This window comes from Pleurodeles waltl, chromosome 5, assembly GCF_031143425.1.
Source record: "Pleurodeles waltl isolate 20211129_DDA chromosome 5, aPleWal1.hap1.20221129, whole genome shotgun sequence".
Lineage (NCBI taxonomy): Eukaryota > Metazoa > Chordata > Amphibia > Caudata > Salamandridae > Pleurodeles > Pleurodeles waltl.
Genome location: NC_090444.1, coordinates 237,400,823 through 237,428,115, shown reverse-complemented (window position 1 = coordinate 237,428,115; position 27,293 = coordinate 237,400,823). Strand labels below are relative to the sequence as shown.

At 49.9% G+C, this 27,293-nt stretch overlaps 1 long non-coding RNA gene across 2 annotated transcripts in view; it reads left to right on the top strand.

Annotated features, from left to right (window-relative positions):
• The window catches only part of LOC138297240 (uncharacterized), a 69,395-nt gene extending 42,888 nt beyond the window's left edge, over positions 1–26,507 (top strand). The window contains exons 1-3 of one of the 2 annotated variants that reach the window (XR_011203961.1): positions 22,401–22,515; positions 23,614–23,673; positions 25,681–26,507. This is a non-coding gene — a long non-coding RNA (uncharacterized lncRNA). Of the gene's footprint in view, positions 1–22,400; positions 22,516–23,613; positions 23,674–25,680 lie in introns of those variants that run through there. The other variant, XR_011203960.1, reaches the window with a different exon arrangement.
• The last annotated feature ends 786 nt before the right edge of the window (positions 26,508–27,293 follow it).

The following is a 27,293-nucleotide window of genomic DNA, read 5'->3' as shown; positions in this document are numbered from 1 at the left end:
TTTATTTTCGTTTTGGCCCTATATAGAAGTTGCTAATTCTTTTCTGTGTTTTATATGTATTGTTATTGTATCTTTTTCTAGTTCTATATGCTCACAATCAAAAACAGAGGTTAAGGGATGCTATAGTTAGGCTCACATTTCAAATGTACAAAACCACAGAAATTCAGCTGTTGTAGTTAGAGTTATTTCAAGTAACTATAACTCATGCCCTAAGGTAACTTTAATTTACGCCACAGCCTCTTCTGCCTGTCCTGCCTGGTTGGTTTGTTGCCACTGCCCTCCTTGGCCCGTTGTGGTGCTGCTACTGCCCCTCCCGCCTACCCAGCTCGGTCAACTTGTTGCCTCTGCACCCTCGTCCCTCCCCTCAATTATCCCAGTCCATGCCCCTGACATCTGCCTCCCAACAGTATTCTAATGAACAGCTAGATTGCTAACATTCTATATTTATTACAGAAGTGTGGCATGCCTGACGTCATCTTAATGTAATCAAAACTGTGATACCTAAAGCATTTCCTTTAGAGATTATAAAAATGAGAGGGCCTTATTCCCATAGAAATCATGGTTAGTTCTCTTAAAAACTAAAATGAGGACATATTTTCTGAGTTCTCCAATAACTACAAAACACTTACATTATTTACTACCTTGATGTTTTTTATCCAGTTGATCACTTGATTATATGTTGCCCTTAGGGGAGAGAATGTGGCATTACTACCAGAGCTGCAGATTTTGCGCTTGGAGGGGAACCAGGTTCGAGTTTTGGCATCTGATCGACATCCTTTGATTCTGGGTAAATCACCTAATCTCCCCATGCCTAAAGCCCAAAAGGAATGTGTTCTTGTATAATGTAACTGATGGTCATGTAAAGCACTCCAATACCTTCAGGTCAATTCTGCACTATATGAAACTGCAAAAAATAAATAAATTAAGTGTTATGCACACTTCTGTCTATGGGCTACACCTGGGCTACAATTGGGTGATAGTCATGCTACGTTTGGGCTCTTTTTTCTCTTGTGGTCATTTTGCGAGACTTATTTGTTATGAAGATCCCTAATATCCTCATTTAATGCAGTATTCTAAGTAGGAAATGCCTTCAGTTTTCCACTTTGATTCCATCAAGATGGTAGTCAGATGTGCCACACTTTTAGCATAAATTCAGAATGTTAGCACTCTAGTTGCTCACTAGAACACTGTAGTAAACATGTGATGAACCAGAACTAACCTATCTTGCTCACTGTTGCTGTACCCTTCAGTACCCCTCGTATTATGTACCTTCAGAGTCACTCTTGATTTTTCTACGGCACAATATTGTTAAATCTCCAATAAATATACGTTGCAGAAAAAAAGAAATGCCTGGCTTAATTTCTAAATTTGGCGGGCCGGGACTCCGTCAGGGCGACAGAGTAGTTTATACTGTCACTTGAGTGGACTTACCTCAGCCCTCCAATAAATAAATCAGCCCCTAGCATATTAAAAAACAAATCAATGGTACAAATTGGTTGTTACAAAACATATGGTTCAATATTCACTGTAGTAATAAGAACATAGGAGTTCACATTAATTTAAGACATCTCAAAAGAAATCCTGACCTCAGTCTATTTCCCTAAAAAGAATGATTTCAAAAAGTTTTTTTACAGAGATTGTCTGGGGTCTACTTGATAAAAAAACTTGAACTTACCCACCCAAACCCATTTTTCACATATTGAAGCAAGGGGATTTGATGCCCATTCGCCAGGGACAATCGGAAATGGTCAAGCAATGAAAATGTTCCTCCTGCTTTGACCAGATTCAAAACCAAAGTGCCAGTGGCTGGAACCTTCATAAGAAGGCTTTTTCAACCAGCTGTATCCCCTTTAGATTTGTATGGACCTAAAGTTCAGCCCTGTAACTTTCAACTGGAATGGATGTAGTTTTTATCACTTGCAGGGCTCACTCTGTGAGGTTTGCAACCCAGTTTACTCACAAATCTAAAAACATCCTCACCGCATCTTTCAAACTGCTGATATCTAATCCTTCTGAGGTAATCTCATTCAAATTTGGAATCTAAAGGTACCCCACTTACTGAAATGTTTTGACACTATTGATCGGTGTAGCATCAATAAAATAAGGCTTGGATTTAGTTGGGCTAGGACCACAGACTATGACATAAGATTTGGATAAATTTGTCTTTAAGTCAAAGTCCTTCACAAAGCTAACAAAATAATGAAAGAGTATTTGCAGCCCATTGGAACAGCATCATTGGCATTAAGAAACATCAGGACTGGGGAAACCTATGTGGCATGTAGTCTCCTTTTGACCTGAGATGTTCCTCATGGTCATTGATGTAAAAATAAAATGGACACATCTCTGATGTAATTCACCCTGATCCTTAACAAATTTGTGCATTCACTTGACGAGCCATATCGAAAACAGGCGGTGGTATTCGTGAGAAGTTGTATCAAGAAGTATACATTTGCCAGATCCAAACCCAGGGCAAAGATCTTGTGCTGAAGTTTAAAATGATTAAATCTATCAAATGCACAAGATGAATACATGAAGGCCAAGTGCATAGCCCCCATCTTTGGCCACTGAATATTTAAAAGCCATCAGGTAAAAATTAAGGTACTGCTCCATGGTAGCTAGAAAATGGTGGAAAATGTATTGAACTTCAGACAGAATAGCATTGTCATGAGCCCAGCATTACAATTTAGCCAACAGGACACTCGCTACCATGTTCAGAGTTAAATCTAAGAGTGAAATAGGTCTATAACAAGCTGGATCTTATTTGTCCCCCTTTTTAAATAATGAAATGATGCATGACTTACTCTAAAAGGTGGGAAGTTAAGTGTCCTCTACTGCTCTAAGCACATTGGTGACCAGAGGACCCTTAATGATGCTATCCTTGAAAACGATCAGCTGGGACTTCATCTGGACCCGGCGCCTTTCCAGTCACACATTTGGTAATCTCGATTGTAACTTCAGAAACATCAAAAGCGACACATGATAGTGGCTTAACACTAAGGGCCAGATTTACAGGGCCCTAGTGCCACCTTGCGCCACATTAGCTTTTTTTTTACACTAATTTGGCTCAAGTGGCAAAACTCACTGTGCCACATTTACAAGGTGTAGCAATGCATGCATTGCGCCACTTTGCGACCCCTTGCGCCACATTATGCCTGTACCAGGCATAATGTATGCAAGGGGTGTTCCGGTAGGAGTGGTGCTTGTGGATGGCTTTTTTGAGGACTTTGACTGAGTAGTGAAGAAGGGATACTGGTCGTATTTGTTGAGTTTGGTTGGGTTAGGCAAGGGTTTCTTAAGGCAAGCTGTCTGTTTCCATGCTTCTGGGAAAGTGGCTGTACTGATAGAGGTGTGGCCTTGCTGATATAGATTGCTCCTTTGTCAAAGGCATGGTAGGGGCAAGGGCCTGCCGGGGCTCCAGAGTTAGCGCTCTTGGTTGTTGAAGTCATACTAACCACAAATATTTTGATCAGTATTCTTTTACAACCAGTAGAAAACCTTATTTTTTAAATCCTGTCAGTCTTCTGTCTGATCAGGTCTTAGTGATGGGACTTCAGGTAACACAACCATATATGGGGTGGCTTCCGTGGGTAGCTGTAACTAAAACACTTAATGGGGTGGTTACCAAATACAGGGCCAGGCTAAAATGTTGGCTTCAATACCAACCTTCTCCCTTTTCATTCTCTCCTACCCATGATCTCTTGATAAACCCTCCCCATTAAATGGTATGACAATAGAAACCTGGCCTACAACCTCAGGGCCAGCCCTTTTTTAATGAGGAGCTGTCAGAAATGAGGTGTCTAGTTGGCAGAGGTATGTACCCTGTATAAGTAGAGACCACAGTCCTAGTCAGGGTAAGTCAGATACACTTAATAAATTAACCCGTGCACACCCTTTGGTAGCTTGTCACAGAGCAGGCAGGCTAAACCTAGGAGACAATGTGTGCATCACTTTAAACAGCAAAACAGTTAAAAGCCCACACAAAAGATTTTACACCAGATTAGAAAAATAGAGCTTAATTTAGTTAACAAAGAAGACCAAGGGGGTCATTACAACAGTGTCGGTAAAAGGCGCTTACCGCCGTGCAGAAGACCGCCAATACACCGCCGCGGCCGCAGCTATTATGACACACATCTCGGAATCTGCCGAAATTCAGACACCCACACAACTCCGCCACACCAAAGGTCAGTGTTAAACTGGCGAACACAAATCCTCCACCTCCACGCCAACAGAAACACGCCCATGCTATTACGACCCACGAATCCACGCAGCGGTCTTTCAACCGCGGTATTCCATTGGCGGTACACACCGCCGCGCTCAAAATACACACACATCTCCAAAACACCGCCACATTGGACAATTCCAAATACACACACCTGATACACATACAAACAACACTCCCACACACCCAATGCAATATAAAACACACACCCACATCACCCACAAACCCCTATGACCAGAAATTTAGACGAAGGCCAGAGAGACAGCACAGCAAAGACAACCCCACCATACAGAGGCACACAACACCATCACCCACACAACATCCACGCACAAAACACCACACACCACTACACATCACCACACACATCAACACTCACAACGCCCCACACATCACACACACCACCCCATGGCACGCCAAAGACACCCCGCGCTTTTCCGAGGAGGAGCTCCTGGTCATGGTGGAGGAAATTGTCCGGGTAGAGCCACAGCTATTTGGCTCACAGGTGCAGCACACATCCATAGCCAGGAAGATGGAGCTATGGCGAAGAATAGTCGACAGGGTCAACGCTGTGGGACAGCACCCAAGAAATCGGGAGGACATCAGGAAGAGGTGGAACGACCTACGGGGGAAGGTGCGTTCAACGGTCTCCAGGCACAACATTGCGGTTCAGCGGACTGGCGGCGGACCCCCTCCTCCTCCTCCACAACTAACAACATGGGAGGAGCAAGTCTTGACCATCATGCATCCTGAGGGCCTCGGAGGAGTCGGTGGAGGAATGGACACTGGTAAGTCAAGTCTTAACTATCATATCCCCCACCCTACCTGCATGCTATCACACACCCCCACCCTCACACCCTCCCCTATCACTCCAACACCTCACTAATGTACTAATAACACAAACTACACATCCCAACACCAAGCCCTGCATGACACAACTATGCATGGACACCCATCACCAAAGCATGGCCACTGCACATACCCATAACAACCCCCTAACCATCATCACACAGGCCCCCACACAGGAATGCTTGCACTGGGGTACACGCACACCAACCCATTGCACACCATCACACAAACACATGCAATAATCATGCTCTTATGCCCCTGCAGGATCACGAAGGACCGTCACCACACCGGATGGTCCAGACAACTCCACTCCACGCACAGAAGAGGCCCACAGTGACGATAGCAGCTCTGCCCTACTGGAGCCTGATGACCAGCCCGGACCATCGTGGGCCTCGGGACAGTTGGTTCCCCTCGCACAGGCACAGCCCAACACTGACCTTCCACCCTCTGGTAACACCAGCACAGCACCCACCCAGCGGGCCCAAACCTCCGTACCCAGGACAGGTCAATCAGCGGTGTGTCCACCACTACAGGGAACCCAGGATAACCCACCACCCCAACAACAACAGGGACCTGGGGGCAGTGGTAGTGGGCACACGGTCCAGGGGACGGAGGCACAGGAACACAGGGGAACTGGGAGGGCTGCTGTGCGACAGGGGGCGGGCAGGCCAAGGGAACCTACTCTCCACGAGGCCCTATCCTCCATCATGGGAGCATACCACCACTCCCAGGAGACGATGGCGACGGTCCTGGTCAAGTTTCAGGAGACCCAGCGCCTGCAGGAGGACCAGTATTTGGGGTTCAGGGAGGAGCTCAGGACCATCAGCTCTGCCTTGGGCACCATCGTAGGGGTGCTGAAGGACATACAGCAGACCATGAGGGACACAGTGGCACTCCAAGGGGCCCCTGACACTAGCATGGACGATGAACTGCCCACCACCTCCGCCGGCGCTAGTGGACAGGATGCCCCGCCACAGGACCACTACACCAGCACCCCACCCCCTGCAGACGGACAACCACCCCGCAAGCGGTCCCTGAGAGACAGGAACAGGACAGAGCAAGATGGCAAGACCCCCGCCAGGAAATGAGACCACCCTGATTGTCACCCCACTGTCCCACTTTGTTACCCTGTCCATACTTAAACTGCCCCAGCTCCACTTCCTATGCCCATATGGGCAGTGCACCTGTGAGACTAATAGACTGGACTCTGCCATGGACATTCCTCCGCCATCACCATTTTACAACCCCCCTCCATTTTTGAGCACTTCAATAAACACCCTTGAAACACAAAACAATCTGGAGTCAGTCTATGATTTGGTAAAATGTAATATCTATGACAGTGTCAAAATGCGTTGTTAGATGTAAAGGCAACATACCAATGTCACACATCACAAGTCCTTGAAGGATGTAAGCAGATGACACACGTTGGTAACCACACCTGTGAAACCGCAATGGAAAGAAACAACTCAGTTATCAAATAATCCCATGAAATTACACACAGGATAGAGGAGGACGTGTGACAGTGAATGTAATGGTAAAAATGAAAATGTTCTCATCTGTGTGTCACTGGAAATAATGCTGTATGACTGACTCCCTGTTGTCGTTGTCTTCTTCCTCAGCTTCCTCCTCATCACTGTCCACAGGCTCCACAGGCTCCACAGCTGCCACCACACCGTCATCTGGACCATCCTCCTGCAGAAAAGGCACCTGGCGTCGCAAAGCAAGATTGTGAAGCATCGAGCAGGCGAAGATGATCTGGCACATCTTCTTCGGTGAGTAGAATAGGGAACCACCTGTCATATGGAGGCACCTGAACCTGGCCTTAAGGAGGCCGAAGGTGCGTTCGATCACCCTCCTAGTCCGCCCATGGGCCTCATTGTACTGTTCCTCTGCCCTGGTCCTGGGATTCCTCACTGGGGTCAATAGCCAGGACAGGTTGGGGTAACCAGAGTCCCCTAATAGCCACACACAGTGCCTCTGGAGTTGACCCATCATATCAGGGATGCTGCTATTCCGCAGGATGTAGGCGACATGCACTGAGCCAGGGAACATAGCATTAACCTGGGAGATGTACTGGTCTGCCAAACATACCATCTGTACATTCATGGAATGATAACTCTTCCTGTTCCTGCACACCTGTTCACTCCTGTGGAGGGGACCAGAGCTACATGGGTCCCATCAATGGCACCTATGACGTTGGGGATATGTCCAAGGGCATAGAAGCCACCTTTCACTGTAGCCAAATCTTCCACCTCAGGGAAAATGATGTATCTCCTTACGTGTTTCAGCAGGGCAGACAACACTCTGGACAATACGTTGGAAACCATTGTCTGGGACATCCCTGATGCCATGGCCACTGTTGTCTGAAATGAACCACTTGCAAGGAAATGGAGCACTGACAGCACCTGCACGTCAGGGGGGATTCCAGTAGGATGGCGGATTGGTGACATCAGGTCAGGCTCCAACTCGGTACATAGTTCCTGGATTGTGGCACGGTCAAACCTGTAGGTGACGAGTAAATGTCGCTCCTCCATTGTCAACAGGTCCACCAGCGGTCGGTACACCGGAGGATTCCGCCATCTTCTCAAATGTCCCAGATGACGGCGCCTAGGAAGGACAACAGCGACGATCAAGTCAATTTTTTTCCAGGTTTGTACCCACAGTTACACAGAAGACGACACCAAACACAAAACCCTTCCTGTATGTGTGTTGAGTGTAGGCCTAGCTATGTGTGACGAAGAAGTAAATGAAGCCATGTGGGCCCCTGAAATGGCAGCTGCCTGACCTCTAAACTGGGACAATGGGATTGTGGGGTAACTGCGTTGGCGTTGCACACCGTCGAGGTAGGCGGTCGTAGACCGCGGCGCAATGCTGCATTTGTTAACATTGGACCCTATGGGTCCCAGGAGCCAATGAACAGGTGCGCCGGTGGTGATGATTCGCACCACTGCGGACGTCACCACCGTGGATGTGACCGCCATTTTCTATCTGTTCAATCACTAGATACCTGATCTTCGACAGGTGAGGACCTACACTGCAAGTGCTGCTGTGACCTCGGTCTGGAAGAGACAATGGCTACTGCGTTTGGGGAAAGGGCCCCTGCCTTCACTGCTCAGGAGTTGGAGAAACTGGTAGACGGGGTCCTCCCCCAGTACACGCTACTCTACGGTCCTCCAGACCAACAGGTTAGTACACAGGGAGCACGTTGTATGGGCTAGGCCTGGGTGGAGAGGGCTGGTTGTAAGAGGGAAGGGGGCAGAGTTCAGGGAACATTAATGCATGTGAATGAATGGGCCACATGGCTAGAGTAGGGAGGGGGGCCACTCACATCGACGGTGCAGTTGGTAATGACTTCTCCTCTTCCCTTGTGCATGTCATGTAGGTCAGCGCCCACCAGAAGAAGGACATTTGGCGTGCCATCGCCAAGGACGTACGGACCCTGGGGGTCCACCAGAGACGGGGCACCCACTGACGGAAAAGATGGGAGGACATTCGCCGCTGGAGCAAGAAGACGGCGGAGGCTCAGCTGGGGATGACCTCCCAACGTGGGAGGGGTGCCCATCGCACCATGACCCCCCTGATGTTCAGGATCCTGGCGGTGGCATACCTGGAGTTGGATGGGCGCTTCAGGGCATCACAGCAGACACAAGGGGGTGAGTACACTCTCAATCTGCGGACTTTGCGTGCAGTGTAGGGGTCTGGATGGGGGAGGAGGCCTGTTGGTGTACCTAGGCCAGACAGGTAAACGTAGACTAGGCCCCTCCGTAATGCAGGCCATGTGGCACTTCACCCCACCGCAGTAGAGTGCAAAGTACAGCTATACATACCCCTGTGGCATCCATGTGTGCAGATGTCCACCATAGCCATGTAGGCCAGATCCCAGAAATTGCATCTGCAGAGGCCAGGAGCACGGCGTAGTGAGGGGGCTGCTGTGTCTGTATTGTCCGCCAACGGTAGCGGTATGCCATGCACTCAACCTGTCTATCTTCTGTCTCCCCCCCCCTTTTTGTGGTCTCCCTGTTCTTTTGTGCATCAGCATCATCAGGTGGAGGTACAGTGGCATCGGAGCACGAAGGAGCTGCATCCCACATGGCCATGGAGGGCCACACCACGGACTCATAATGCACCAGTGGGACGGAGAGCGAGGGGAGCTTCACGTCGGCCACCGGATCACCAAGCAGCGACAAGGACTCGTCCGCCGCTGTGAGCTCCCTTGTGGTGGCGGCACCATCTGTGCGCCCCACTTCTACAGGTACAGCCGCCACCTCCCCTACCAGCACCGCCCTCCCAGCAGCCCCTCAGCGTTCGCCCCGTGCCCGCTCACCCAGGAGGGTGGGCATCACCTTCGCCCCAGGCACCTTAGGCCCTGCCGCAGTCACCCCTGCTGCCCTCAGTGAGGAGGCCATTGACCTCCTCAGGTCACTCACTGTTGGGCAGTCTACCATTGTGAATGGCATCCAGGGTGTAGAAAGGGAGTTGCAACACGGTAATGCATTCCTGGAGGGCATTCATTCTGGTCAGGCTGTCCTTCAGCGAACCCTGCAATCTCTGGCCTCAGCACTGATGGCAGCCATTGTCCCTGTGTCTAGCCTCCCCACTCCAACCTCCTCCACCCAGACCCAATCTCCTGTACCCCAGCCCATCCCAAGCACACCTACAGACCAGCATGCACACAAGTCAACGCACAAGGGAAGCTCAGGAAAACATAGGCACCACACAACTCACAGGCACACACACAAGCATCACACACATGCAGACACAGCAACATCCACTGCCTCCACTGTGTCGCCCTCCTCCTCTTCTCCCTCCTCCCTCCCAGTGTCGTCTACACTCTCACCTGCATGCACTACATCTACAGGCACCAGGACTCGCACCAGAACACCCAGCACCACACCCCGCTCACCTGCACTCCCCACTTCCATTCCCATTTACATGTCCCCTGTGTCCTCTCCCAGTGTGTCTGTGACGCCCCCTCCCAAAGTACACAAACGCGGGCACCCACACACCCAACATCCATCCACCTCACGACCCATCCCAGTGTTCGTCAGAAACTGTCCCTCTGTAAAGTTGACCTTTTTGCCCCCACTCCCCCCTCCAATTCATCAGTCCCGTCGTAGCGCCCCAGCCAAAAAGCCTCCAATACCAGTGGTGCCTGTTCAAGGTGTGTGGAGTGCACCGGCCACCAGGGCAGGCAGTATGACCCGGAGCCAAGGCACTGGCAGCCCACCCCCTGTAAAGGCTTTGAAATTGGAAAGTGGCCGACGGGATCCTGTGAAGACTCCTGGAGGCAAAACAACTCACAGGGGTCCCAGGGGGATTGCAGAGTCAGCTGTGACTCCTCCAAAGGTGGGGAAGGGCCAGAGGAAGTCTGCACAGCCTGTTGTGAGCATCACGGCGGAGAAGGGCGGCATCCTTCCCGGCGGTCGGGACGCCACCGCCAGCACCGTCGTCACTGGTCCGGAGACCACCGCCAGAGTCATTGCCCAGGAGGGCCCAAGTATCGTCACTGGTCAGGAGACCACCGCCGGAGTCAGTGCCCAGGAGGGCCCAAGTATCGTCACTGGTCCGGAGACCACCGCCACCGCCAGAGTCAGTGCCCAGGAGGGCCCAAGTATCGCCACTGGTCCGGAGACCACCGCCACCGCCAGAGTCAGTGATCAGGAGGACCCAAGTATCGTCACTGGTCCGGAGACCACCGCCACCGCCGGAGTCAGTGCCCAGGAGGGCCCAAGTATCGTCACTGGTCCGGAGGCCACCGCCAGAGTCAGTGCCCAGGAGGGCCCAAGTATCGTCACTGGTCAGGAGACCACCGCCGGAGTCAGTGCCCAGGAGGGCCCAAGTATTGTCACTGGTCCGGAGACCACCGCCACCGCCAAAGTCAGTGCCCAGGAGGGCCCAAGTATCGTCACTGGTCAGGAGACCACCGCCAGAGTCAGTGCCCAGGAGGGCCCAAGTATCGCCACTGGTCCGGAGACCACCGCCACCGCCAGAGTCAGTGCCCAGGAGGGCCCAAGTATCGTCACTGGTCAGGACACCACCGCCGGAGTCAGTGCCCAGGAGGGCCCAAGTATCGCCACTGGTCCGGAGACCACCGCCACCGCCAGAGTCAGTGCACAAGAGGGCCCAAGTATCATCACTGGTCAGCAGACCACCGCCGGAGTCAATGCCCAGGAGGGCCCAAGTATCGTCACTGGTCAGGAGACCACCGCCGGAGTCAGTGCCCAGGAGGGCCTAAGTATCGCCACTGGTCCGGAGACTACCGCCACCGCCAGAGTCAGTGCCCAGTAGGGCCCAAGTATCGTCACTGGTCAGGAGACCACCGCCAGAGTCAATGCCCAGGAGGGCACAAGTATCGTCACTGGTCAGGAGACCACCGCCGGAGTCAGTGCCCAGGAGGGCCCAAGTATTGTCACTGGTCAGGAGACCACCGCCGGAGTCAGTGCCCAGGAGGGCCCAAGTATCGTCACTGGTCCGGAGACCACCGCCGCCGCCAGAGTCAGTGACCAGGAGGGCCCAAGTATCGCCACTGGTCCGGAGACCACCGCCACCGCCAGAGTCAGTGATCAGGAGGGCCCAAGTATCGTCACTGGTCCGGAGACCACCGCCACCGCCGGAGTCAGTGCCCAGGAGGGCCCAAGTATCGTCACTGGTCCGGAGGCCACCGCCAGAGTCAGTGCCCAGGAGGGCCCAAGTATCGTCACTGGTCAGGAGACCACCGCCGGAGTCAGTGCCCAGGAGGGCCCAAGTATTGTCACTGGTCCGGAGACCACCGCCACCGCCAAAGTCAGTGCCCAGGAGGGCCCAAGTATCGTCACTGGTCAGGAGACCACCGCCAGAGTCAGTGCCCAGGAGGGCCCAAGTATCGCCACTGGTCCGGAGACCACCGCCACCGCCAGAGTCAGTGCCCAGGAGGGCCCAAGTATCGTCACTGGTCAGGACACCACCGCCGGAGTCAGTGCCCAGGAGGGCCCAAGTATCGCCACTGGTCCGGAGACCACTGCCAGAGTCAGTGCCCAGGAGGGCCCAAGTATCATCACTGGTCAGGAGACCACCGCCGGAGTCAATGCCCAGGAGGGCCCAAGTATCGTCACTGGTCAGGAGACCACCGCCGGAGTCAGTGCCCAGGAGGGCCCAAGTATCGCCACTGGTCCGGAGACTACCGCCACCGCCAGAGTCAGTGCCCAGTAGGGCCCAAGTATCGTCACTGGTCAGGAGACCACCGCCGGAGTCAATGCCCAGGAGGGCACAAGTATCGTCACTGGTCAGGAGACCACCGCCGGAGTCAGTGCCCAGGAGGGCCCAAGTATTGTCAGGGTCCGGAGACCACCGCCACCGCCAGAGTCAGTGCCCAGGAGGGCCCAAGTATCGTCACTGGTCAGGAGACCACCGCCGGAGTCAGTGCCCAGGAGGGCCCAAGTATCGTCACTGGTCAGGAGACCACCGCCGGAGTCAGTGCCCAGGAGGGCCCAAGTATCGCCACTGGTCCGGAGACCAACGCCACCGCCAGAGTCAGTGCCCAGGAGGGCCCAAGTATCGTCACTGGTCAGGAGACCACCGCCGGAGTCAATGCCCAGGAGGGCCCAAGTATCGTCACTGGTCAGGAGACCACCGCCGGAGTCAGTGCCCAGGAGGGCCCCGGCTGCCACAGCCCCGCTGGGCAATGACAGAACGTCATGCCACACACCAATGCCCGTTCCAGAACCGCCATGGCAAAGCACCGCTGAACAGTCCTGAACCGCCATGGCAAAGCACCGCTGAACAGTCCTGAACCACCATGGCAAATCACCGCTGAACAGTCCTGAACCGCCATGGCAAAGCACCGCTGAACAGTCCAGAGACCGCCATGGCAAAGCACCGCTGAACAGTCCTGAACCGCCATGGCAAAGCACCGCTGAACAGTCCTGAACCGCCATGGCAAAGCACCGCTGAACAGTCCAGAGACCGCCATGCAAAGCACTGCTGAACAGTCCTGAACCGCCATGGCAAAGCACCGCTGAACAGTCCTGAACCGCCATGGCAAATCACCGCTGAACAGTCCTGAACCGCCATGGCAAAGCACCGCTGAACAGTCCAGAGACCGCCATGGCAAAGCACTGCTGAACAGTCCTGAACCGCCATGGCAAAGCACCGCTGAACAGTCCAGAGACCGCCATGGCAAAGCACCGCTGAACAGTCCAGAGACTGCCATGGCAAAGCACCACTGAACAGTCCTGAACCGCCATGGCAAAGCACCGCTGAACAGTCCTGAACTGCCATGGCATAGCACAGCTGAACAGTCCAGAGACTGCCATGGCAAAGCACCGCTGAACAGTCCAGAGACCGCCATGGCAAAGCACCGCTGAACAGTCCTGAACCGCCATGGCAAAGCACGGCTGAACAGTACTGAACCGCCATGGCAAAGCACCGCTGAACAGTCCAGAGACCGCCATGGCAAAGCACCGCTGAACAGTCCAGAGACCGCCATGGCAAAGCACCACTGAACAGTCCAGAGACCGCCATGGCAAAGCACCGCTGAACAGTCCTGAACTGCCATGGCAAAGCACCGCTGAACAGTCCAGAGACCGCCATGGCAAAGCACCGCTGAACAGTCCTGAACCGCCATGGCAAAGCACCGCTGAACAGTCCAGAGACCGCCATGGCAAATCACAGCTGAACAGTCCTGAACCTCCATGGCAAAGCACCGCTGAACAGTCCAGAGACCGCCATGGCAAAGCACCGCTGAACAGTCCTGAACCGCCATGGCAAAGCACCGCTGAACAGTCCAGAGACCGACATGGCAAAGCACCGCTGAACAGTCCAGAGACTGCCATGGCAAAGCACCACTGAACAGTCCTGAACCGCCATGGCAAAGCACCGCTGAACAGTCCTGAACTGCCATGGCATAGCACCGCTGAACAGTCCAGAGACCGCCATGGCAAAGCACCGCTGAACAATCCAGAGACCGCCATGGCAAAGCACTGCTGAACAGTCCTGAACCGCCATGGCAAAGCACCGCTGAACAGTCCTGAACCGCCATGGCAAAGCACCACTGAACAGTCCTGAACCGCCATGGCAAAGCACCGCTGAACAGTCCAGAGACCGCCATGGCAAAGCACCGCTGAATAGTACAGAGACTGCCATGGCAAAGCACCGCTGAACAGTCCAGAGACCGCCATGGCAAAGCACCGCTGAACAGTCCTGAACTGCCATGGCAAAGCACCGCTGAACAGTGCAGAGACCGCCATGGCAAAGCACCGCTGAACAGTCCAGAGACCGCCATGGCAAAGCACCGCTGAACAGTCCAGAGCCCGCCATGGCAAAGCACCGCTGAACAGTCCAGAGACCGCCATAGCAAAGCACCGCTGAACAGTCTAGAGCCCGCCATGGCAAAGCACCGCTGAACAGTCCAGAGCCCGCCATGGCAAAGCACCGCTGAACAGTCCAGAGCCCGCCATGGCAAAGCACCGCTGAACAGTCCAGAGACCGCCATGGCAAAGCACCGCTGATCAGTCCAGAGACCGCCATGGCAAAGCACTGCTGAACAGTCCAGAGACCGCCATGGCAAGGCACCGCTGAACAGTCCAGAGACCGCCATGGCAAAGCACCGCTGAACAGGGCATGCACCGGGGAAGAATGAAAAGACCGCCACATCAAGCATCGTCATCCATGTGCAGCTGGGACAGTGACGGGACAGGAACTTTCACGTGGAAACTAATCGAGTCTGGGCACCAGTCCCCCTCCAGAGCCAGTGGAGGCTGTTATCTACTTGCCAAACTGTGGCTTTGCACTCCCCAGGATGGTACAGTGGGCAAACCACCCACTGTAGAGACTTGAGAGACTGTGGCTTTGCACTCCCCAGGATGGAGCAGTGGGCAACCCACCCACTGTAGAGACTTGTGAGACTGTGGCTTTGCACTCCCCAGGATGGTACAGTGGGCAAACCACCCACTGTAGAGACTTGAGAGACTGTGGCTTTGCACTCCCCAGGATGGTACAGTGGACAAACCACCCACTGTAGAGACTTGAGAGACTGTGGCTTTGCACTCCCCAGGATACATCAATGGGCATGGAGCCCCGTCGTGGATCTGGCTTTGCACTCATCCGGCTGAGGTGCCGCCCCCCTTCCCTTCCCCCTGAGGTGCCTGTAGTATTTCTATCTGATGCCCCGGCAGTGTTCTCTCCGATTGTGGACAGGTATCTTTTGTGGGCCTCGCCCATGCATTTTTGGACGAGTGGTGCACAGACATTGATATGTGCATATCTGCACTACTTCTCGTAATGTATATATTTTTGAATGATTTTATAATATATCTGTAAACATGTATATTGATACATTACAATGTTTGAACTGATTTTGTTTTGTCTTTGCATTCTTCCGGGGGGATTGTGGGTTGTTACTGTGATTTTTGTAAATGCATTGGTGTGTGTGTTGAAATATGCGAGGGTGGGGGTGTTTCGTGTGTGTCCCCCTAACTTTTGCCTCCCCCCTCCCCTATGTCGTAGGTGCAGTACTCACCGTTGTCTTCGCCCGCGCCGGCGTTGCTCTTCGTAGATGAGTAGGAATACAAGGGCCGGTAGAATGTGTAATTCCGCCTCCATGGAGTCCTCCTTCCTCGTGGGATGTGTTCAGGTGAGCGGTTTTCCCATTGCAGTAACAGTTTCCGCCGTGTTTTTATCCACGGTGAATCCGCCCCGGAAAAGGTGGCGGATTGGTAGGTTGTGATACTATGGGCGGTACATTGTCTTCCGCCTGCCTGTTGGCGGTGACCACCGCGCTGCTTGTCTGTACCGCCGTGGCGGGCGGTGTGTTAAAGTGGCTGTCTTTGTTGGCGGTTTCCGCCAGGGTCATAATTCCCTTTTTTGTCCGCCGGCCTGTTTGCGGTATTGCCGCACCTTTAACACCGTCCGCCAGGGTTGTAATGACCCCCCAAATGACAGAAATTCAATAAGCAGAAACATGAATTTTTAAAGAATATCTGCAAATGTAGTGCTTAGAAATTTAAAGTGCCATCCGGGGCTATCTGGTTGTGCTAGACTCCAAACTTAACTCCAAAATTTCAGGCCAACTGCGATGGAGTGTGGGCCAGGACCAGGGACCAACTTTGTCCCACTGAAAAAGTACCTTGTTTGGAGGGATTTATCCATAAAGATCCGATTTGAGGGACATAGTGGACAATGTGAAGGTGATGTTTTGGTTCTGATCTGCGCAGTCGGGGATGTGTCATTGTCGAGCTGCGCAGTCATCGATGCGATGTCCTCGAGCAGTGGTGCAGCATCAAACCCTTTGCGATGGAAGCAATGATGCATCGTTGTTGAGCCTTGCAGCTGGCAATGGGATGCCTTTGTCCTTAGCGGTGATGCGTTCGCATCGAGGGGAGATGCTTCGGTTCAGACCGGCGCAGCGACGACGATGCATGAATATTTGATAGGACCAGTGGAAGATTGGAACCCACTTCGATGGGGCAAGGGCCGGATTGGCACCACTTGGCAGGTTAGGACTACAGTACAGAGGCTGTAGCAGGTTTGAGTGAAGTCTTTGAGGTCCATGAGACATCAGAACAGGAGGCAAGCAAACAAGCCGTTGGGGTTACATAGGTTCTGTGGAAGTAGAGCTGCAGGTCTAGTCCTCACTCCCAGGTAAAGAGGGCAGCAGGCAGCAGGGCAGGTACAACAAAGCAGGAATCCAGGAAAGTCCAGCAGAGTTCAGCATAATGACAGTTTCTTCAGCAGCACAGCAGTCCTTATTCCTGGCAGAATGTCCTCAGGTCCAGAAGTTTACTGATTTGAGGGTGTCTCAGGTCCAGTACTTATTCCAAGTTGTGCCTTTGAAGTGGGAACAGTTTCAAAGAGAGGCCTTTGTTTAATGCAGCTCTTTGTGTTTGCTCAGGACATAGCCCATTCAGGTATAAGTGTCAACTTCTTCCTCCCATCCTGCCCAGGATGGCCCATGAACATGCAGATGGCTACTCAATCACACCTAAGCTCCCTTTGTGTGGCTGTCTGGAGGGAATGCACATGAGCCCAGCTGCCACCCACCCAGATGTGTATTCAGGGACAGACAGAAAGCTCGAGGGGTCACATGTGCGACCATTTCCTTATGCAACTCGCAATATGTGAATTTTAGTGACTCACAATTTGCGAGTTGCAAAAAGAACTGTACTAATGTGTCTCACACACAGTTAATGATTCCCAATGGAGTCTTAATTGACCTGCCTCATCAATATTCACGAAGCAGGCCGCAATTTGCATTCCATTGAGAATGGGCAGTAACACAGGGATGGTGGCCTGCTGGGGACAGCAAACCCCCATGTCTGTGTTTGCTTTTTAAATAATGGAACTTTTGTTTTAAAGCAGCCCTTTTTCTTAAATGAAAACAGGATGTGTTTCAAAAATAAAAAAGAAACATTTCAGTTTTGTTTTTTAAGAGTAGTCTGTGGTATGTGGGACCTGCTCTTATAAAATGTTTTTGCTTCCAATCACAAAAAGGAAGAGGTCCACTGGGGACACCTTCCCATTTGCGACTGGCTTACCACCTACTTGAAGAAGGGGGTAAACTGCAATTGTTTTTTGACTGCATTCAAGTCGCAAAACAATCGTACATTGCCTTGCGACTCGCTATTAGGAAGGGACGTCCTATGCACGCCCGTTCCTAATAGCATCTCACAAAGTCTATTTTGCAACTTAGTAATATGATACTGACTCCTGAAATATGGTTGATACATGTTACACCCCTTTTTAGCAGTCACAAACAGAACGATTCTCCATTTGCAACTGCTAAAATTGGTCGTACATGTGGCTCTAGATGATTTAAAGTAAGAAAATGCCAACTTTTTATAAGTAACATTTTCAGAATTACAATTTAAAATCCGACTTCACCATAAGTTGTGATTTTAAATTGTGAATCCAGAGACACCAAACTTGGGGGTTGCATCCCTTCTCAATTCAAAATTAAACTTATAAAGTGTAACGAGGCAACCTTAATGTTAACCTATGGAGAGATAGACCTTGCAGTAGTTGAAAAGCATATTTTTAAATACACTGCACCCTGCCCTTGGGGCTGTCCAGGACTTACCTTAGGAGGGACGTGTATGTATTAAAAAGGAGGGTTTGAGCCTGGCAAGTGGCTCGACATAGCAGTTTCAAAACTGCCCTCACAGGCTCTGCAATGACAGGCCTGGGTCCTGTTTGAAGGGCAACTGAAGTGAGTGGCACAATCAGTGCTGCAGTCCCTCCAGAAGCATTTAATATACATCCTCTGGGCACATGTAGTGCAACGTTACTAGGGAGTTACAAGTAAATCAAATATGCAAATTGTGGATAAGCCAATGGTAGCATGTTTTAGGGAAAGAGCACATGCACTTTAACACTGGTTAGCAGTGATAAAGTTCCAAGAGCCCTAAAGCCAACAAAAACGAAGTCAGCAAACAGGAGGTCAAAAGGCAAAACTGTGAGCGGAAATCACACAAGGATACCAGGTCTAACATGTGTCCTCCCCAGCTTAAAGTGGGGAGAGCTACACATCCCCTTGGGAGTTCTCTTAACTAAGGTGGAAGAACCTGGACAGTCTATTGGCATTAGTGTGGTCTGTTCCAAGATGATGTTCCTCTGTAAAGTCCATTCCCTGTACGGAGATGGACCACCTCAATAGTTTGGGATTCTCACCCCTCATCTGCATTAACCATCTGAGGGGCCTGTTGTCTCTCTGAGTCTATAAATAAGTACCAAACAGGTATGTCCTTAGCTTCTTTACCACCCAGACGACAGCAAAGGCTCCCCTTTCTATTGTGCTTCATCTCTGTTCTCCGGAAGTAGCCTCCTGCTAATGAAAGCTACAGGTAGACCAGGGCCCTCTTCATTGAGCTGCGGGAGCATGACCCATACACCCTGCTCTGAGGCACTGGTTTGAACAATACATTCTTGGGAGAAGTCAGGGGCCTTGAGCACTGGTGCTATGCACATGGCCTCCTCCAGGATGTCTAAAGCTTTCTGACATGCCTCTGTCCAAATCACCTGATGTGTCTGCTTCCTGAACGTCAGCTCTATTAAGGAGGCAACAATGGTGCATATCCCTAGAGGAGACTCCTGTAATACCCAGTGAGGCCTAAGAAAGCCATCACTTCTGTTAGTTCTTTGGGGTTCCCGAACAAGAATGGTCTCAACTTTAGCCTGGAGGAGCTGCACTTTGCCATCTCCCACTTGGTGACCCAAGTAGACCACAGGGCCCTGCCCCATCTGGCACTTGCTGTCCTTGATAATCAGGCCTGTCCTCAGCAGAGCCTGAAGCAATTTCCTAAGGTGGCACAGGTGATCCTTCCAGCTCCCGGCACTGAAGTTCTCCAATCCAGCCAGGACCTGGATGACCAACCTTTGGAAGGTGCCAGGAAGTATGACCCAGAACTGGAAGTGCCATTCTGGTGTACAGAATGCATACCTCTCATGCCCTCTTGATCAAAGAAATTTGCCAGTACTCAGACATTATGTCAAATGTGCTGAGTAACTTGGCAGCTCTAAGTGAATCTCAGAACTAATCAGCTTGGGGGATGGGGTGTGCGTCAGTCTTGGTGACTGCATTTGAGCCCATGGTAGTCCACACAGAACCTGTGACACTTGGAGGGGCAGCCTAGAAGAACAATACCACTGGACTGGACCAAAGGGTGCTTGATGGCACAATTAACCCTAACGACAGCACCTTAGAGGCCTCCTCCTTAATGCTGGCTCTAACCTTATCGGAAACCCTGTAACTCTTGTTCTTCACTGGTGTGCTGTCCCCAATGTCAGCATCATAGGTACACCATTTAGTGAGTCATGGGGTAAGGGAGAACAAAGGCGCAAACTGCCCCAGAAACTGGTGGGAGTCTTTCTGCTGATCTAGGGTCAGTATAGGGGAGAGGCTGCCACCCTCCACTGACCCATTCTGCTCCTTGGAAGATAGGAGATCAGGGAGAGGTTCACTCTCCTCTTCCACTCCATCATTGGTAACTAGGAGCATGGTAATCTCAAACCTCTTGAAGTGGGGTTTGAAGTGATTATTATGTAGGACTCTCAAAGAGTTCCTAGGAGTCTTGAGGTCCACCAGGTAGATGATCTCACTTGTGCACTACATCACATCATGGGGCTAGACTAGTGGTCTTGCAGAGCTTGGGGCTCCACGAGCTCCATTACCCACTCTTTTTGATCATACTGAAACTCAGCCAGATTAGTATTTTGGTCATACCAGCACTTCATGTACTCCTGGCTAGCTTCCAGAGTCTCCTGAGCAAGCTTCCAGAAGCAAGCAGTTTGGTTGTGAAGAGCCAGAATTTAGATGACCACATCATGGGGGGCACTCCTGAGAGCTTGCTTCCAGCCCTCCTTCAAACTGAGAGGCCCATACACAGGGTGCATGTACAGAAGTCCAAAGGTGCTAAAACCAACTTCCTTCTGTGGTACCGCCCTGTATGTAATCAACAGGCATGACAGGAGGACATCCCACTTACACCTTGTGGGTTCGGTTAGGCACATAATAATGACCTTGAGTATTCAGTTGAACCTATCAACCAACCTACTGGTTTGGGGGTGGTAAGGAGTGGAAAACTTGTAGGTTATCCCACACTCCTTCCACACAGCCTTCATGTACATGTACATGAAGTTGGTACCCTAGTCAAATACCACCTCCTTGGGGAACCCCATATGTGTAAAGATCCCCATCAGTGCCCAGGCCACTCTGGGTGCAGTCACAGTCCATAGAGGGATAGCTTCCCGGTACTGGGTAGCATAGTCCACAAAGAACAGAACAAATCTGTAGCCCATGGCTCCCTTGTGGTCTACAGGCCCAGTGATGTCAACGTCCACCCTTTCAAAGGGGGTGCCAATGATTGGACATGTTTGTAGGAGGGCCTTTCACTTCCCCCCCTGTCTTTCCACTTGCCTGGCAGGTAGGACAAGACCTACAGAATGCATCTGAGGCCTTCCTCAATTAAGTGCCTGCCTGCGCCTTCGCGCTGACTGGTGCGAGTCGTGAGTTCTGCATTGCAACACAAGCGTGAACAGTACCAAGCATTCGCCGCGCGCGGCCATTTTGTTTTTCCTATTCTGTGCATGGTGCCGGACCTACTTTTCAATCCCTACTTTATTTTAGCTGTCCTTACTTTATCCAACTTATCCTCCCCTGTTTTACATTTATTTCCATAGTGTGTGTTTGTGTTCGTGAATTTTACGTTTCTGCTTCTTTTTTTATTTTCTGTAACATTTTTGCCCTTTTTAATTAGTTTTACCCTAACTTCCCCTAACTTAATTTCTCCCTTTCTATTCTTTTTCTTCACCCTGTCTTTTTTTTATATCCCACTCGTTACTATAGCAGCACGTGGGGAAAGAGGCAGTGCCAGTGCAGGGATGGAGCTAACCTGTGGGTGCCAACACCAATAGGGCTGCAGCCTTGCACCATTTTTAGTGAGGAGGAGGTAGCCACACTTTTTTTGTGCAGCATCACCTCTCCTCCATGCTGGAAGCAGACGGCAGGCCCAGGAGTGGGTACGGCCTGCAGAAACATTGGCTTTAACCAGAGGGGGGGAGGGGCGCTTTTGTGTCAGCTGACGTACTGGGGTTTGGCACACTCAGCAGCAGCTGATGCGGCCTCTGGCCGATATCCTGGACTGAGAGAGGGACCTGCTTAATCTTTGGGGGGTCTAGGTTGCAGGGTACAGTGAGTACTAGTAATTAATTACTACTAATTTTGTTAGGTCCTACCCTAGAATGCTGTTTTTTTTCAAATAGTATGTTACTCACATCTAGCGGTAAATTAAGTTCATGTAACGTAATGTTACAAATATTGTGTGATCCAATTTGAGAAAGCGAGGTGCTCAGTGCTACCTAGTTCTGCTCTTTGCTGTAGGTGCTCACTTGGGTGGATATTTAAGAAGTTATGCTGACGCCTCTGTTCTTCTGTCATTAATATAGTGGTACTGTGGTAGAAGTAGTAAGTAATATATAGTGAGTTAGCTTTCTCTGTGTCTTTCTTTTTATGCTCGTACATACCCAAGCAATCTTCCAGTAATGTAAGCATGCATCTATGCATTGAAAAGGGAAACTGACTGAAATGGCCCAATAAAAGGGGTTACAAATACGATTTGCGATGCAAAGATTATTTGTTGCATTGCATTAGTATTTCCAGTATTTCAGCAAATTTGAAATAGGGTTTAGGTAAGGTTTCAGAAATTAGGAATAGGTCAACTCGAATATATAGGCAGTCTGATTAAAAAAAGTACAATGTCAGTATGTTACTGTGTTGCCTTTGCCTGTTGAAATATTTTCTAAGAGAATAGCTGTACCACAAATCTATTTTTGTTATCTTCTTTATTTCTTACAACAGCTCCCAAGGGCAAGAAGAGGGCATTAGAGGGTTGGGACCAGGGTGGGTACCACCACCAGTGCTGTGGTGGGTGGAAGTTCCACTGCCACCATCAGCGCTGCGGCAGACAGCTAAGATGGCCCCAGTAAGTTATTGTTTATATTTATTTCTTTAACTTTTACCTCTCCCAATTAGATTAATTTTTCCTCCTTTCTCTGAATTTGTTTTCAAATGTTCTTTGTTCTGTTCAATGTTTATTCTTGTTATCATGCCCTACATTATCGTTTTTTCAACATTTCTTGTTTCTGTAGCTGACTTCCTTCAGTTTCTGTACTAATATGTAGCTTAAGATTTCTTTTGCTTGGTTATGCTGTCCCTCTCCCCTAACTTTAATAAACCCTATGGACTGGTACTGTAAAACTAAGACACTAGATTGGGTAGTCTACTGTGAAGATTATAGAGTTTCCAGATCCAAGCAGGCTCTTCTACACTTGTTCACTGAGAAGGCTTTCTATTTCTTGCTCAAGCTCAAATGACGCAAGAGTGGCCAAGGTTATGGTGACCCCCAATGCTGTGTTGCATTTGTCTCCCTAAATGGGAAAGGTATGCTTGCCCAGGCATGGTTTGTGTGCACGCTATGCCACCTGATTCAAGCTAGCCTGGAAGATGAGGGGTGATACCGCAAAACCTGTCCCAACATGCTTGTTTCTGATCTAGGAGAACCTGGTCTGGCAGTTGGGGCTGGACTGTTCCAATGGGGAGCAGGGTCAAGACTAATTTGCATATGGCTAGGTCCAAACTGGAATGGCACAGCGAGCACAAAAACTGATGTTTAAACCCAGATCTGTGACTTGGGGTGAATGTTTGATTTGTTCAGCATTCCGTCTATCATCTGTTCTTTTTGCATGTGTTGTTTTATCCCAGCAGTTTTGATGACAGTGTATCATTGCAGTAAATTAGTATGCGGAGGGTCCCATTGCATTTATTAAAATTGCCAACCAAACCACGTATCCTTCTTTGACAAATGTATTTTACCCCTTCATTGTACTTCAAATGACTCACAGTCATCATCCTATCTCTGCCCCTCCACTAAGGTTGGCTTGACTACTGGCTTTTCTAACATTGTCAACCAGCAAAATGCTGAAAGTGATATTTTAGATGGGAGAGGAGATACTGTGAACTTAACTATAGTCATGTGGTGCAGGTGTGTATCTGGCAACTAAAATGTGCAATTTTTTTCTAGCCACACAGACCACTGGTGCCGGAGCCAGCAACACCAGTGAACCAGATGCAGCACCTGAAGGTGGAGTCTATGCAGTGACCGGGATGGGTGATTATAAGTCACATTGCTTGGTTATTGATAATTACTAGTTTACACACTGTGAGTCAGCCAGATCCCACCCATCAATCATCATCCATGGCCTTCCTGCCCATGGCAGGTCGTGAGTCACAACCCATGGGCCATCATTCCACCCAACTGCAGAATTGTTCAATCCTATGCCGCAGTGTTGGCTGTGCAATTTGTATCTGCTTCTGTTAATGTGGCATTTACAAAGCTTTCAATGGATTGCAAACAAAAACAAAAGCATAATGTCCTTCTCTTGCCTCCCAGTGCCCACTCAGTCACCTCCCCTAGTAGCGCACTCCTTTACTCGTTCCTAAGTTCTGTCCACATTGAAAAAAAAATGTTTACATATCCCAACTGTTATGACCCAGACAAGTGGTCATACTTCGTATAGCTTCCATAATGCATTTACACTTGTTCAAATTTGACTTTCATCAATTTCTTGCTTCAGCTACAGTTACTGACTAAGCCTAAGCTACATCCTCAGTGAATAATACTATTCTGTAGCAAAACCTCCACCTTACCCACCCGGCCTCTTCCCTGTATCTTACCCTGCTGCAGCAGACTAAGGGTCTGATTTAGAGTTTTGCGAAGGGGGTTACTCCATCACAAATGTGACTGATATCCCGTCCGCCGGCAGGCAGGATATCTGTCACATTTGTAACAGAGTATCCCTCAGCCAAACTTTAGACTAAATAAGTCCCTACGTCAAGTTTCTTTTTCCTTCCCTTACTGCCAAGTGAATGTATTTGATTTAAATAGTTTGGGGGTCATTACAACCCTGGCGGGCAGGGACCGCCAGGGCTGTTGTGGCGATTGCACCGCCAACAGGCTGGCGGTGCAATCCAGGGAATTATGACTGCGGCGGAAGCGCCGTGGTCGCACCGCCGGGGCCGGCTGTTTCCCGCCACATTTGCCCCGGGCGGTAATAATCCGCCTGGGCAGCGCTGCTTGCTGCCCAGGGGATTACGAGTCCCTGACCGCCAGCCTTTTCCTGGCGGTTTGAACCGCCACGAAAAGGCTGGTGGTAAGTGGAGTCGCAACTGCAACCGTCGCACGGCTGCAACACCGCCGGCTCCTGTGTTGCGCCTGAGATCCCCGCTGGGCCGGCGGGCGGAAAGCAGGTTTCCGCCCGCCGGCCCAGCGGGGATCTCATAATGACCGCGGCGGGAGTGCAGCTGCATTGGCGGCCGCCCGGCGGTCAGATCTTGGCGGACAGCTTGAGGGTAAGGCCAGGAAGTAAAGTGGGCTGAAGTATCTGTGATTTTGTGTTTTTTGGATGGGATACTCTGTGACGAACATGCACAATAAAATGTATAAATCCCGTTCCTTTCCCTGTACTGCAGTGCATTGTTTTTCCCATTGTTTACTTACACCAGACAGGATATCCATTATCTACATGTTATACATGACCTGTGTGACAGACATATAATCATCATATGGCTCTTTGGAGTCAGGGTAGAATTTAAAGGCATTTGTAGAGACGCAGGTACCTTGGAATCAAAGATAACATTTTGTCTATGCAGTTGCCCCAGCTGCAGACTGCAGAGAGTAGTAAATTTGTACCCAATGCGCTAGCTAGCAAGCTTCCAGTCATTTAGCACAACAAGAATAAAATACTTATACTTCATAGTGGATAATGCCTTGCTCATTAAACAGAGTTCTTATTTTTTCCTCACAAAGTGTTTTAGGAAATCCTGTACTAGAAAAAAAATCACTTTTTTAAATCTTATGCTGCCTCCTTTCAGCCAGTCAGTGATTTTATGTAAGGCGTGTGTTGTGTAAATAATGTTCCTCCCTGTGACTGACTTTCCTATTCATCATCGCATCACAAATTCCAATGGCTCTAGGGGACCAGCAGCAATGTACTTATACTGTGCCACTATGTAATTTGAAAAAAACAAGTGTTTGCACAGAAGGTTCTTTATGATTTGTCTTTTTAAATATTTTTATTTCTTGATATAGCTATTCCTGATGTTTCACCACTGACCCGGCAGGAGATCGTGGCCTGACGACAGAGACTGGAGGCCATCGGGGCACATTATAAGCGGCTGGCAGATAAGGAGGGCCAACACATGCCCTTGGATCCTGGACCTGGGCCCAGTTCCACCTGCCAAACGCCTTCACCTCCAGCCTCCAGGCTTCACCACTGCTGCTGGCCTCTTGAAGCTGCCCGTCTCTTTTCCCCCCCTCTTCATAGTGTCTCCACCATCGCCACATGATGTGCAAGCTGGCGCACTTGGGTCATCGGATGGCCCGCTTCGAGACACGCATTCAACATCTGGAGACACTCGTAGAAAATGCCCTCTTTTAGGCATTTATTTTTGGTGGGTGGAAGTTGTGGGTGGAGAGGGTGGGAATTTGGGAGGGGCATTTGATTTTTTTTTGTTACGGACAATTATAATTTGGACATGGACATATTTATTTTGGACATTGGTTGGGGATGGGGAAATATGTAGGATAGGGGTGGGTGGAGAGGGTGGTTTTTACATTTTATTATTTATATTTTATATGTTAATGAAGGGGACATTATTATAATCCACTTTGTGTGAAGCTTTTTTGTATTTATTTTAACTTTGCCCTGACACCTTTTCATGCAGCCTGTCTTTTTAGTCTATCTCTAAGTGTGTGCTAGTTAGGAGGGGATGCTGCCATTCCCTATATTGCATACAGAAACATAGATAAACAAGCACTTATCTAATCTGCAGTAGAAGTTAGTTACGCACTAAGTAAAGTAGTTCACTTCACCCCAGAGTTCTCCTACCTGAATGGGTAAAGTGATGGCTGCCGGCTGCTCCCTGTGTCAATCTTAGAAAGTTCCAACATTTTACTGGAGGGTTTCTTTATGATAGTGAAAGTGCACTAACAAGGAAGGCATCACCGCGGGGTCCCACTTCCATGCAGGTGATCTCCAGCTGTAGGATTAATCAAAAGGATCAAAAGGAAAGTATATTGAAAGAAAAAACAAGAGTTAGTGGGTTATATATATACATTTATTTTATGGCTTTAGAAACACAGAGACCAGACTACTACCACCATGACACATCAAAGAATACCACATAACAAACCTAACAATAGTAAATTATTCTGAGCAATAGTGAGCAAACATAACACAACATCAGCATTCATCAGGGCAATGAGCAGCACATCATCATCTATCTGTTGTGGAAGGAAATAAAGGAATGCATTGCTAACCATCCTTCTGCCTCTGAGCCCCAAGATACCTAAACGTTATATCATCTAGGTTTGAAAAAAATGAATGATGGCAGAGTGAAATGAACCCACCCAGTTCTAAAAAGTATGACTGTTGAAAGAAAAAATGATACGGTGTTGCCAAATTGGGCAGTGCATCTGCATTCTCTTCTGAATGTCCATCATTCATTGGTGCCTATCTGAACCAAGCTCAGCTTTTCCCTTTCATTCATGCAGGAGAGGAGAAGGCCTGCATATTGTAAAACAGAAACTGTTTTGTAGACCAGGGCAACACACACTCATCAGCATTTCCTAAATTAACACACATCTCTACATTGTTTCCATTTGAAGTCAGTAACCCCCTTCTTCTAACTGTTGATGAGGTA